This window comes from Oryx dammah, unplaced genomic scaffold (assembly GCF_014754425.2).
Source record: "Oryx dammah isolate SB20612 unplaced genomic scaffold, SCBI_Odam_1.1 HiC_scaffold_5, whole genome shotgun sequence".
NCBI classification, from domain to species: domain Eukaryota; kingdom Metazoa; phylum Chordata; class Mammalia; order Artiodactyla; family Bovidae; genus Oryx; species Oryx dammah.
In genome coordinates, this window is record NW_024070189.1 from 78,675,023 (window position 1) to 78,688,440 (window position 13,418).

The following is a 13,418-nucleotide window of genomic DNA, read 5'->3' on the forward strand; positions in this document are numbered from 1 at the left end:
AAATAGAAAATCAAAACAGACCAATAACAAGTAAGGAGATTGAATCATTAATCAAACACCTCTCAACAGGGGAGTCTGGGGAAGAACGGATATAAGTATATGTATGGCTGAGTTCCTTGGCTGCTCACCTGAAACTATCACAGCATTGTTAACTGACTATGCGTGCTAAGCAGCATAATCATGCCTTACTCTGCAATCCTATGGAACCCTTGTGCACTATTTGTGGAAATATAAATTGATCCAGCCATTCTGGAAAACTATATGGAATTTCTTCAAAAAAATTAAAAATAGCTACCATATGATCAGCTGTCTCAATAAAGCTGAAATTAAAAAAAAAAAAAAGAATTACTTGGGCAAACAACAAATTTTCCCTTTGTTTGAGGAGACAAAAGAATTCTGATAGAAGAAGACCATAGAGATAGAGGGAAAAATCTACTTGGAAAAGAGAAAGAGTACTTGGTAAGATTAGAGAAGATAGCATGAAGCCCATGGCAAGGTAAGAGTCTCATTTAAAATGACTGTTTATTAGGGGAAAGGGAAGGAAGAAAAAAGAGAGCAAGGCAGTTCCTAAGAGAGAGCCGCATTGGAAGCTTATTAAGAGAGCTGAGCCAATTATGTAATTGAAACCAGAACTAGTTGGGATAAAAGTAGAGGTTTAAAAAGTGAGATCATAAAAGCAATCCCAAGTAGGCACAGTGTTTATACACAGAGATAGAATATGTCCTAAGAGACTTCAGAGCTCTCTTGCCTGTTTTCTAAGTAGGACTTGAGCTATAAATGCCAGAAGGGAGACTTTAGGGCAATGAGTAAGCACATTCCCATTTCATAGTCCTCTTAGATGGGAAATTCCTGTGTGCCTTATATATGGGAAGCTTTCTTTTAAAATGCAGCAATGGATGAAATTAGGATGAAAAGCAGCTATTAAAGGTCCTGCAACAGAAACCTTAAGTTGTACTTGATTAGAAAATAATGTGATTTGTACTTACCATAATAATTGTTGGGCTTCCCTGGTGACTCAGATGGTAAAGAATCTGCCTGCAGTGCGGGAAACCTGAGTTTGATCCCTGGGTTGGGAAGATCCCCTGGAGAAGAGCATGGTAACTCACTCCAATATTCTTGCCCGGAGAATCCTATGGACAGAGGAGACAGGCAAGCTACAGTCCAGGGGGTTACAAAGAGTCGGATACAACTGAGCGACTAAGCACAGAGCACATAAAAATGGTTACCAGGAGGTAAAGTAGGAGAGGTATAAATTGGGAGATTAAGACCGATATATACACATCAGTCAGTCAGTCACTTCAGTCACTCAGTTGTGTCTGACTCTTTGCGACCCCATGAACTGCAGCACGCCAGGCCTCCCTGTCCATCACCAACTCCTGGAGTTTACCCAACCCGTGTCCATTGAATCGGTGATGCATCCAACCATCTCATCCTCTGTCATCTTCTCCTCCTGCCCTCAGTCTTTTCCAGCATCAGGATCTTTTCAAATGAGTCAGCTCTTCTCATCAGGTAGCCAAAGTATTGGAGTTTCAGCTTCAACATCAGACCTTCCAATGAACACCCAGGACTGATCTCCTTTAGAATGGACTGGTTGGATCTCCTTGCAGTCCAAGGGACTCTCAAGAGTCTTCTCCAACACCACAGTTCGAAAGTATCAATTCTTCGGCACTCAGCTTTCTTTATAGTACAACTCTCACATCCATACATGCTGCTGCTGCTGCTGCTAAGTTGCTTCTGGAAAAACCATAGCCTTGACTAGACGGACCTTTGTTGACAATGTAATGTCTCTGCTTTAGAATATGCCATCTACGTTGGTCATAACTTTCCTTCCAAGGAGTAAGCATCTTTTAATTTCATGGCTGCAATCACCATCTACAGTGATTTTGGAGCCCAGAAAAATAAAGTCTGACATATACACAGTCCTATATATAAAATAGATAACTAATAATAATCTGCTGTACAGCACAGGGAACTCTAGTATTCTGTAATGGCCTATATGAGGAAAGAATCCAAAAGAAAAAAAAAAGCATGGATATATTTATATGTACAAGATTTACTTTGCTGTACACCTGAAACTAACATGACATTGTAAATCAACTATACTCCAATAAAAAAAACTTTTTTCTGGTACGCGGGGATGACCCAGAGAGATGTTGTGGGGAGGGAGGTGGGAGAGGGGTTCAGGTTTGGGAACGCATGTACACCCGTGGTGGATTCATGTCATTGTATGGCAAAACCAATACAGAATTGTAAAGTAAAATAAAAAATAAATAAATTTAAAAAGAATAATAAATAAATAAACTCCATAAGAAAAAAAAAAGAATAATTAAGGGGAAAAACTCAGGAAGCAAGATAGTTCCCTCATGGACCTAGTAGCCTGTCATCTGTTCACAAACTGAACTAAAACTAGATCTTCACTATACTGGTAAATATTTCTTCTTATTCCCTTGACAAATCTTCAGCTGCTGAGCATAGGCCATTGATCACTTTAAAGAATACTCATTACCAATATCCTAAATGTAATATTAAAAGATGAAAAGAGGCAGTAAGTTAAAAAAATGGTTATAAAATAAAATTGTAACTTAATTTTAAGAATTTAAAATGGAATAGTCTATGTAAATTTTGTACATTGATTTTTCAAAATATTTTCTTGCCAATGTATATCTCTCAATTATAAGTTTCAGGGTCCTTTTGTTCATTTGTATGTTTAGAAATCTTTTTATCATTAGGGTATTGACACTTTTCAGAACAAGTATAATTTTCAGACATTATACAGGGCAACTTATCATTAAATATCAATATTTATCAGTGTTCTGTTTAGTTGAAATGTTCTTTTAATTGTAAAAACCATTTTTGTTTATTAAAAATAATAAAAAACCTTATTGATTTTAATTTGTTTTTACAAATATCCTAAGTTTCAAGCTAAATGATAATTTTAAGTAGAAAAACACTATGTTTTTAAAAATTTGATATATTATTTTCGTGGTTTATGTACACACATTAACTAGTTTCTTTTATAGGAAACCTGACAAAGTTTATCATATTAGATACTGTGAAATAAAGGCAAGAGCTCATCACCTTTTAACAAAAATACTCAATGCAACAACTGAAGGAATCAAAGATATTCTTATTTAGTGGTTGATAATGAATTGCCTGCTGTGCTGAGCTTTGCTTAGTCTTTTAGTTATGTACGGCTCTTTGTAACCCCATGGACTATAGCCTGCCAGGCTCCTCTGTCCACAGGATTCTCCAGGCAAGAATACTGGAGTGGGTTGCAGTGCCCTCCTCCAGGGGATCTTCCCAACCCATGGATCAAACTCAGGTCTCCTGAATTGCAGGTGGATTCTTTACCATCAGAGCCATCATAGCCAGATACAAAATAGAAAATATCAATTCAGTTCAGTTCAGTCGCTCAGTCGTGTCTGACTCTTTGCAATCCCATGAATTGCAGCAGGCCAGGCCTCCCTGTCCATCACCAACTCCCAGAGTTCACTCAGACTCACGTCCATTGAGTCAGTGATTCCATCCAGCCATCTCATCCTCTGTCATCCCCTTCTCCTCCTGCCCCAAATCCCTCCCAGCATCAGAGTCTTTTCCAGTGAGTCAACTCTTCACATCAGGTCGCCAAAGTATTGGAGTTTCAGTTTCAGCATCAGGCCTTCCAAAGAACACCCAGGACTGATCTCCTTCAGAATGGACTGGTTGGATCTCCTTGCAGTCCAAAGGACTCTCAAGAGTCTTCAAACCACAGTTCAAAAGCATCAGTTCTTCAGCACTCAGCTTTCTTCACAGTCCAACTCTCACATCCATACATGACTACTGGAAAAACCATAGCGTTGACTAGACAGACCTTTGTTGGCAAAGTAATGTCTCTGTTTTTTAATATGCTGTCTAGATTGGTCATAACTTTCCTTCCAAGGAGTAAGCGTCTTTTAATATCATGGCTGCAGTCACCATCTGCAGTGATTTTGGAGCCTAAAAAAATAAAGTCTGACACTGTTTCCACTGTTTCCCCATCTATTTCCCATGAAGTGATGGGACCGGATGCCATGATCTTCGTTTTCTGAATGTTGAACTTTAAGCCAACTTTTTCACTCTCTTCTTTCACTTTCATCAAGAGGCTTTTCAGTTCCTCTTCACTTTCTGCCATAACGGTAGTGTCATCTGCATATCTGAGGTTATTCATATTTCTCCCGGCAGTCTTGATTCCAGCTTGTACTTCTTCCAGCCCAGCATTTCTCATGATGTACTGCATATAAGTTAAATAAGCAGGATGACAATATACAGCCTTGACATACTCTTTTTCCTATTTGGAACCAGTCTGTTGTTCCATGTCCAGTTCTAACTGTTGCTTCCTGACCTGCATACAGATTTCTCAAGAGGCAGGTCAGGAGGTCTGGTGTTCCCATCTCTTTCAGAATTTTCCACAGTTTATTGTGATCCACACAGTCAAAGGCTTTAGCATAGTCAATAAAGCAGAAGTAGATGTTTTTCTGGAACTCTCTTGCTTTTTCCATGACCCAGCAAATGTTGGCAATTTGATCTCTGGTTCCTCAGCCTTTTCTAAAACCAGCTTGAACATCTGGAAGCTCACAGTTCACGTATTGCTGAAGCCTGGCTTGGAGAATTTTGAGCATTACTTTACTAGCGTGTGAGATGAGTGCAATTGTGTGGTAGTTTGAGCATTCTTTGGCATTGTCTTTCTTTGGGATTGGAATGAAAACTGACCTTTTCCAGTCCTGTAGCCACTGCTGAGTTTTCCAAATTTGCTGGCATATTGAGTGCAGCACTTTCACAGGATCATCTTTTAGGATTGGAAATAGCTCAACTGGAATTCCATCACCTCTACTAGCTTTGTTTGTAGTGATGCTTTCTAAGGCCCACTTGACTTCACATTCCAGGATGTCTGGCTCTAGGTGGGTGATCACACCATCATGATTATCTTGGTTGTGAAGATCTTTTTTGTACAGTTCTTCTGTGTATTCTTGCCACCTCTTCTTAATATCTTCTGTTTCTGTTCCATCCATACCATTTCTGTCCTTTATCGAGCCCATCAATGTTCCCTTGGTATCTCTCATTTTCTTGAAGGGATCTCTAATCTTTCCCATTCTGTTGTTTTCCTCTATTTGTTTGCACTGATCACTGAGGAAGGCTTTCTTATCTCTCTTTGCTGTTCTTTGGAACTCTGCATTCAGATGCTTATATCTTTCCTTTTCTCCTTTGCTTTTTGTTTCTCTTCTTTTCACAGCTATTTGTAAGGCCTCCCCAGACAGCCATTTTGCTTTTTTGCATTTCTTTTCATGGGGATGGTCTTGATCCCTGTCTCCTGTACAATGTCACGAACCTCCATCCATAGTTCATCAGCCACTCTATCAGATCTAGGCCCTTAAATCTATTTCTCACTTCCACTGTATAATCATAAGGGATTTGATTTAGGTCATACCTGAATGGTCTAGTGGTTTTCCCTACTTTTTTCAGTTTAAGTCTGAATTTGGCAATAAGAAATTTATGATCTGAGCCACAGTCACTTCCTGGTCTTGTTTTTGCTGACTGTATAGAGCTTCTCCATCTTTGGCTGCAAAGAATATAATCAATCTGATTTTGGTGTTGACCATCTGGTGATGTCCATGTGTAGAGTCTTATCTTGTGGTGTTGGAAGAGGGTGTTTGCTATGACCAATGCATTCTCTTGGCAAAACTCTATTAGCCTTTTCCCCACTTCATTCCATATTCCAAGGCCAAATTTGCCTGTTACCCCAGGTGTTTCTTGACTTCCTACTTTTGCATTCCAGTCCCCCATAACGAAAAGGACATCCTTTTTGGGTGTTAGTTCTAAAAGGTCTTGTAGATCTTCATAGAACCATCCAACTTCAGCTTTTTCAGCATTACTGGTTGAGGCATAGACTTGGATTACTTTGATATTTAATGGTTTGCCTTGGAAATGAACAGACAATACAATATATATACTGGACTGTTTTTCAGCAGTTGCCCTCTGGCATCCAAATCAAGGATTTCCATAAATAAAAGCTGCAAAGCAATTCACATAGTGGTTCGTTTAGGTCAATGCTTTTTTTCACCCTATTATTTGTTTTGTTTTCTCCACTACCCTCATCCCCTGCAGTGACACAGTATTATTAAAAACATTAAGTCCTTTGGACTTATGCTTCAGATCAAGACATCATTTGAGTCATTTCAAATGATGTACAGCTCTTCACATAACAAAGATGTGTTGGGGTCATAATTACTTCAGAAATAATTATATGAAAACAACCTGATGTATCATGTTTACCAGTTACAGAACCATGATTCTGACACATGGAAATGCTAAAAGATGTGAATAGCTGTTCTTCCATTTAAGTCAGAGTGCTGCAAAATTCCGATAATGACTTCATCTTTTCAGTTAACATAATCAGTTCACAATACAGCATACTAAGTCATAAAGTGAAAATCCAAGGAAGATAATACCTTCACTAAGTTATAGAACTTGGAAATCAATACAGTATGCTTTAACAAATAATAAAATGTACTTTCTTTGGAGCTGTTTATTTTGTGATAACTTTTACTCTAGAAATGTTATTTGAGTATGAAATTAAAATGCTATGATTTTTAATGGTGGTTTATAGCACAGCAAGTTCTTTTATACAGTTAATGTCTTTTTAAAATACAATTTCTCCTTAAAAGTAAGTTCCTGCATGTAAGTTCTCTAAGTTTACTGCAGCAGGGCAGTGGTGTGTATGTAGAGGTGGATCTACTTGGTTCTGACATTGGTACAAAGCGAAGCAGAGTTCCAAAGCATGAAAAGCTTTAAGATTCTACCTTAAGGAGGTTTAATCAGCCAATATCAATTTCCAAGTATATTTTTCAACAATTGATGAATTTTCACATTAATGCTGAAATCCTCAAAACCAGTCAATTCAGTTCAGTTCAGTTCAGTTGCTCCGTCATGTCTAACTCTTTGCAACCCTATGGACTGCAACATGCCAGGCTCCCCTATCCTTCACTAACTCCCAAAGTTTGCTCAAACTCATGTCCATTGGGCCAGTGATGCCATCCAACCATCTCATCCTCTGTCGTCCCGTTCTCCTCCCACCTTCAATCTTTTCCACATTAGGGTCTTTTCCAATGAGTCAATTCTTTGCATCAGGTGGCCAAAGTATTGGAGCTTCAGCATCAGTCCTTCCAATGAATATTCAGGACTGATTTCCTTTAGGATGGACTGGTTTGATCTTTCAGTCCAAGGGATTCTCAAGAGCCTTCTCCAACACCACAGTTCAAAAGCATCATTTCTTCAGTGCTCAGCTTTCTTTCTGGTCTAACTCTCACATCCATACATGACTACTGGAAAAACCATAGCTTTAACTATATGGACTTTTGCAGCAAAATAATGTCTTTGTTTTTTAATATGCTGTCTAAGTTTGTCATAGTTTTCTTCAAAGGAGCAAGTGTCTTAATTTCAGACAACACTAATTTCAGCTGGTCCCTTTTATTTAGAAACTCTGCACCTCTTTGTTTTGATCAAGTCATAGACCTTTTCTTCAGCTTATTAAAAAAAGTATCCTACCTAACATAGAGTTGTATGTTTTAAATAACAAATAAATATAATGCTGATTGTAGAGACCTGGGGAACTGCATGTTGTATATCAACTTTTATTACCACTTCTTCACAAATACTGCTGTTCCCATTGGTGTCCATTTGCTTCTTTTTGCCAAAGCCGTCAATTCCTCCATTTCAGCATTTAATTTATGTATTACCTAAGCCATGGCTTCTCAGCCTTTATTAGCATTTGACAATATGGTACTTGCCATCAACCCTTCGAGGCAATTGCCCAGACCGACTCCTTTCACCGTAATTATGGCTTCTTGAGTCAAAATAGTGCTCTGTGGGTCTTGAGGATGTGGTTTGTATATAAGTGTCTCATCTACTGAAACCATATTTGTAAATGAAGCATTCATATTTAAATTCCATGGTTGTCTCTACGAGATCCACTACAGAATATTCTTACACATATGGTTTGGTTCTTCCTAAGAGATCAAATTGCCAACATCTGCTGGATCATGGAAAAAGCAAGAGAGTTCCAGAAAAACATCTATTTCTGCTTTATTGACTATGCCAAAGCCTTGGACTGTGCAGATGACAATAAACTGTGGAAAATCCTGAAAGAGATGGGAATACCAGACCTCCTGACCTGCCTCATGAGAAATCTGTATGCAGGTCAGGAAGCAACAGTTAGAACTGGACATGGAACAACAGACTGGTTCCAAATAGGAAAAGGAGTACATCAAGGCTGTATATTGTCACCCTGCTTATTTAACTTATATGCAGAGTATATCATGAGAAATGGTGGACTGGAAGAAACACAAGCTGGAATCAAGACTGCTGGGAGAAATATCAATAACCTCAGATATGCAGATGACACCACCCTTATGGCAGAAAGTGAAGAGGAACTAAAAAGCTTCTTGATGAAAGTGAAAGAGGAGAGTGAAAAAGTTGGCTTAAAGCTCAACATTCAGAAAACTAAGATCATGGCATCTGGTCCCATCACTTCATGGGAAATAGATGGGGAAACAGTGGAAACAGTGTCAGACTTTATTTTGGGGGGCTCCAAAATCACTGCAGATGGTGACTGAGGCCATGAAATTAAAAGACGCTTACTCCTTGGAAGAAAAGTTATGACCAACCTAGACAGCATATTCAAAAGCAGAGACATTACTTTGCCGACTAAGGTCCGTCTAGTCAAGGCTACGGTTTTTCCAGTAGTCATGTATGGATGTGAGAGTTGGACTGTGAAGAAAGCTGAGCACCGAAGAATTGATGCTTTTGAACTGTGGTGTTGGAGAAGACTCTTGAGAGCCCCTTGGACTGCAAGAAGATCCAACCAGTCCATTCTGAAGGAGATCAGCCCTGGAATTTCTTTGGAAGGAATGATGCTAAAGCTGAAACTGCAGTACTTTGGCCACCTCAGGCGAAGAGTTGACTCATTGGAAAAGACTCTGATGCTGGGAGGGATTGAGGGCAGGAGGAGAAGGGGACAACAGAGGATGAGATGGCTGGATGGCATCACTGACTCGATGGACGTGAATCTGAGTGAACTCCGGGAGTTGGTGATGGACAGGGAGACCTGGTGTGCTGCAATTCATGGGGTTGCAAAGAGTTGGACACGACTGAGCGACTGAACTGAACTGAACTGATACCAATAATTGATTTCACAGTGGAAGACAGTCCCTACTCTGTGCTGAGAAGTCTATGGTATGCAGCTCTCCAGAGGGATCTATGTGTCTGTCCAATATATCAACTCCAACCACACTTGGGTTCATAGCGTTTGGATATTTCTGCATTGCAGCTGTTAAAACAGTTTTCTGTAAGTGGTCAATAACGTGTTCTGAAGTCCAGATCTTCATGATGTTGGTGACCCTCACGGTGTTGGGGTGGGGCTAGGGCATAAAGAGGCAAAGATGTCAATCATGCCCCTGCCCCACCCCTCAGCCACTCAGGGTCCTTTTTTCTATAGTAACTGGGGAATTGGCATGGTCAGTTTAAGTAATGCAGTGTGCTTGCCTGATGGCTCAGACAGAAAGAATCATTCTGCAGAGCAGGAAACTTCAGTTCAGTCCCTGGGTCAGGAAGTAATGAAATATGAATTATGCAAATGATCACCATAATTAGATCTGAAAGCCTGGCTTTGTGATTTTCTCACCAGCAATTAATTCTAAGACCACTTCCTCTCTATATAATCTTGCCCAAATCACTTCTGTGTTTATCACTTTTGAAAATGAGAATAAAAATACCTTTTTTAACCTACCCACATAGTTTGGGTGAGCAGAACTGAGAGAATATTTTGAAACTGGACTATAAATTGGTAAGTACTCACGAACTCCAGGGTTTCAATGTAGGTAAAGCTGCTTCTAAGAGCTCAGGTTCTCCAACTCTTTTGCTTTCTCAGATAATGCCAGACTCTCTTCTTACCTTCAGGTTCTCACATTCTATCTCCCTGAACTCTGTGTGAAAAACGGATTCCATTACCTACCTTTTGGAATTAGTATGAAGGCAATCTGGGAAGTCCGTGCAGTGCTTAATACGTGGTAGTTTCAAGAAACTCAAGTAGGGATGACTCAGAGCCTCAGAGACCATCTAATGCACTTACCTCCTTTGCATATAAAGGAATCCAGAAAATTATAGAAATTGCCCAGAGTTATACACTGAGTATTGGATTTATATTCGATCCCAGGTCTCTAAAGTCTCAGAGCTGTTTCAGCAGAAAACCCCTGCAGACTGTGGCAGCATAAAAACAAATGACAAGGGGCAATCATGAAGGCACATTTCCTAGTGAAGTCTTCCAGTGAAACTAGCATGAGGATAAGTTGGAGAGGAGAAGAGGGAAGAAGAGACAAAAAATAATCTCTTTTATAAATGTGTTCAGTAATATATCACAGCCCCCTCCTGCCCAAATCTTCTAATTAAGGGTTTTATTTTTTGGTAAAACAGATTCTGATATGTTCACATAACAGAATATCATCCAACCACTTAAATATGTGAGGTAGAACTGAATGGGAAAAACATTTGCAAATGATAAGACTGACAAAGGGTTAATTTCCAAACTACATAAACAGCTCATACAGCCATACATCAAAGAAACAAAAACCTAGTTAAAAAATGGTCAGAAGACCCGAATTGACATTTTTCCAAAGAAGACTTACAAGAAAAGATGCTCAGAATCTTTAATCATCAAAGACATGCAGATCAAAACCACCTGCCAGAATGGCTATCATGAAAAAGACAACAAATCAAAATGTTGGTGAGAATGTGGACAAAAGGGAACCTTTGTACATCGTTTGTGGGAATGTAAACTGATGCGACCACTGTGGAAGCGGGATTCCTCCATAAACTGAAAATTGAACTATTGCTTGCTTCAAAAATTCTACTTCTGTGTATATATCCAAAGAAAACTAAGACATTAATTTGAAAAGATACAAGCACACCAATGTTCATGGCAGCATTGTTTACAGTTGCCAAGACACAGAAGTAACCTAAGTGCCCATCAATAGACAACTAGATAAAGAAGATGTGATATATATAGCTAATGGAATGCTACTCAGCCATAAAATGGAGTGAAACTTTGCCATTTGTAGCAACATGCATAGACTTGGAGGGTATTATGCTTAGTGAGATACGTCAGACAGTGACAAATACTATGTGAGGTCATTTATATGTTGAATCTAAAAAATAAAACAAGCCGGTAAAACAAAAAGAAACATATTCACAGTTATAGAGAACAAACTAGTGGTTACCAGTGGGGAAAAAAGGAGAGAGAGGCAAGACAGGAATTGGCAATTAAGAGGAAGAAATTACTATGTATAAAATAAACTACAAGGATGTATTGTACAGCACAGGGGATACAGGCAATATCTTAGAATGATCATAAATGGAGTATAACCTTTAAAATTATGAATCACTATATTATATACCTAAACTTATGCCATAATTATACATCACCTATACCTCAGTAAAAAAAGATAAAATAAGTGCTTAGATAAACAAGCATTAGCATAGAAAGATATATTTAGGGAAGAAAGAAAACAGCTGCATAGTATCTATAATGCTGGTCCTATTTTTGTTTTATGTGTATATCAACATGGTAATAAGTCTGGAAGGACATCTTCCAGACTATTAGTAATGGTTATCCTTCCATGTTATAAAAATTTTCCCCTTTTATGAGAATTGTTTAAATTCTCAGGGGTATCCATGACTTTGATCATTAGGGAAAAATAAAGCTTTTAGTTAAAATTTTAAAATGCCATTGAAACAATTAATGATTAATTACATAAAAGTACTTACTCATATATACACTGAACCAAAGTGAAAAAGAAAAAAAGTATAATGAAAGATTAAAAGCTGTAAGGAAAATGAAAACATTCAGTCCCTTTTTTTCTTAAAGATGATTGTTATCGAATAGCATTTCCTTTATTTGAGCAGAGAAAATGAAACAACAGACAAAGCACATTTAACAGTGTTAGTGGAACATCTTTTCCCCATATCTCCGATTTTACAAAAAAAGCAAAGCAGGCTATCTTGGAAGCAGATATGAAAACTCTCCCTGACCCCAGATCTAAAAAGGAATTAAACCCAAAGTACACCCCATAGCACATGTACAACTGCCCCGCCGCGTTTCAGTCCACTGTTCCTGTGTGTGTTAGTGCTAAGGTTCTTTAACTAGTCTGCAAACCCCTTGAAATGGTCAACCAAAGAGTGTACATAAGTGCACATATACATTTTCTGGGGAGAAGGAAAGTGATCTTTTAACACTCTTTTCCTACCCCCAAATATTAAGCACTGCTGCTGCTACTACTAAGTCGCTTCAGTCATGTCCGACTCTGTGTGACCCCCTAGACGGCAGCCCATCAGGCTCCCCCGTCCCTGGGATTCTCCAGGCAAGAACACTGGAGTGGGTTGCCATTTCCTTCTCCAATGCATGAAAGTGAAAAGTGAAAGTGAAGTCGCTCAGTTGTGTCCGACTCTTAGCGACCCCATGGACTGCAGCCTACCAGGCTCCTCCATCCATGGGATTTTCCAGACAAGAGTACTGGACTGGGGTGCCATCGTTTATCTATTCATACATATCCAAATATTCAACAGACATTGAGAGTCTTCCTTATCATTCGTTGTTATACATATAGTAGGAATGTCCTTAGCCGACTTACATGCCTCATTTCTTATTCTTACAGCAATACTGTAAGTAAAGATTTCCCAGTGAGGAATATGGAGAATTAAAGTTTTCATATTCTTTGCTGTTTCTGTCACTGCGACTTGGGGGTCTCTGCCCCTTCCCCTTGAATCTAGATGGGCACTCTGACTACTTGGACCAACTAAATAAGATGAAATTGACACTGTCGATTTCCAGGTCCAGGTCTTAAGAGACAGCAGCTTCTATTTCCTGTCCTTTGGAATAATAGTCCTTAAAAGCAGCCATCATTGTTGTGAGGAAGCCGGTGTAGCTCCACAGAGACGCCCTCATGGAGAGGAACGGAGCTCCCTGTAGAAAGTCAGCACCAACCAGCCAGCTCATGTTCACTCATGAGTGAAGTGTCAGGAAGCAGATCTTCCAGACCCAGTCCAACCAGCCCAACTAATGCTGTGTGGAGCAGAGATGAGCCATCATCTCCATTGCACCTGTAGTAGGCAGAAGGATGGAACAGGATTTACTTCTTGAATTTCAGATCTTGTGAGTAGGTAGTCTTACATGGCAAAGGGGAATTAAGGTTGCAGATGGAATTCAGATTGCTTATCAGCTGACCTTAAGTAGAGAGATTCATTCTGGATTGTCTAGGGTAGGTCCAATGCAATCACAAGGATGCTTGAAAGAAAGAAGCAGGAGAAGGTCACAGTGATTCAGTGGAAGAATGACTTGACTTGCTGTTGCTGGC

General features: G+C 39.2%; 1 pseudogene; it reads right to left on the reverse strand.

Moving 5' to 3' along the window:
• Positions 1–7,455: 7,455 nt before the first annotated feature.
• LOC120864686 lies at positions 7,456–9,398 on the reverse strand (annotated as a pseudogene).
• Between the last annotated feature and the right edge of the window lie 4,020 nt (positions 9,399–13,418).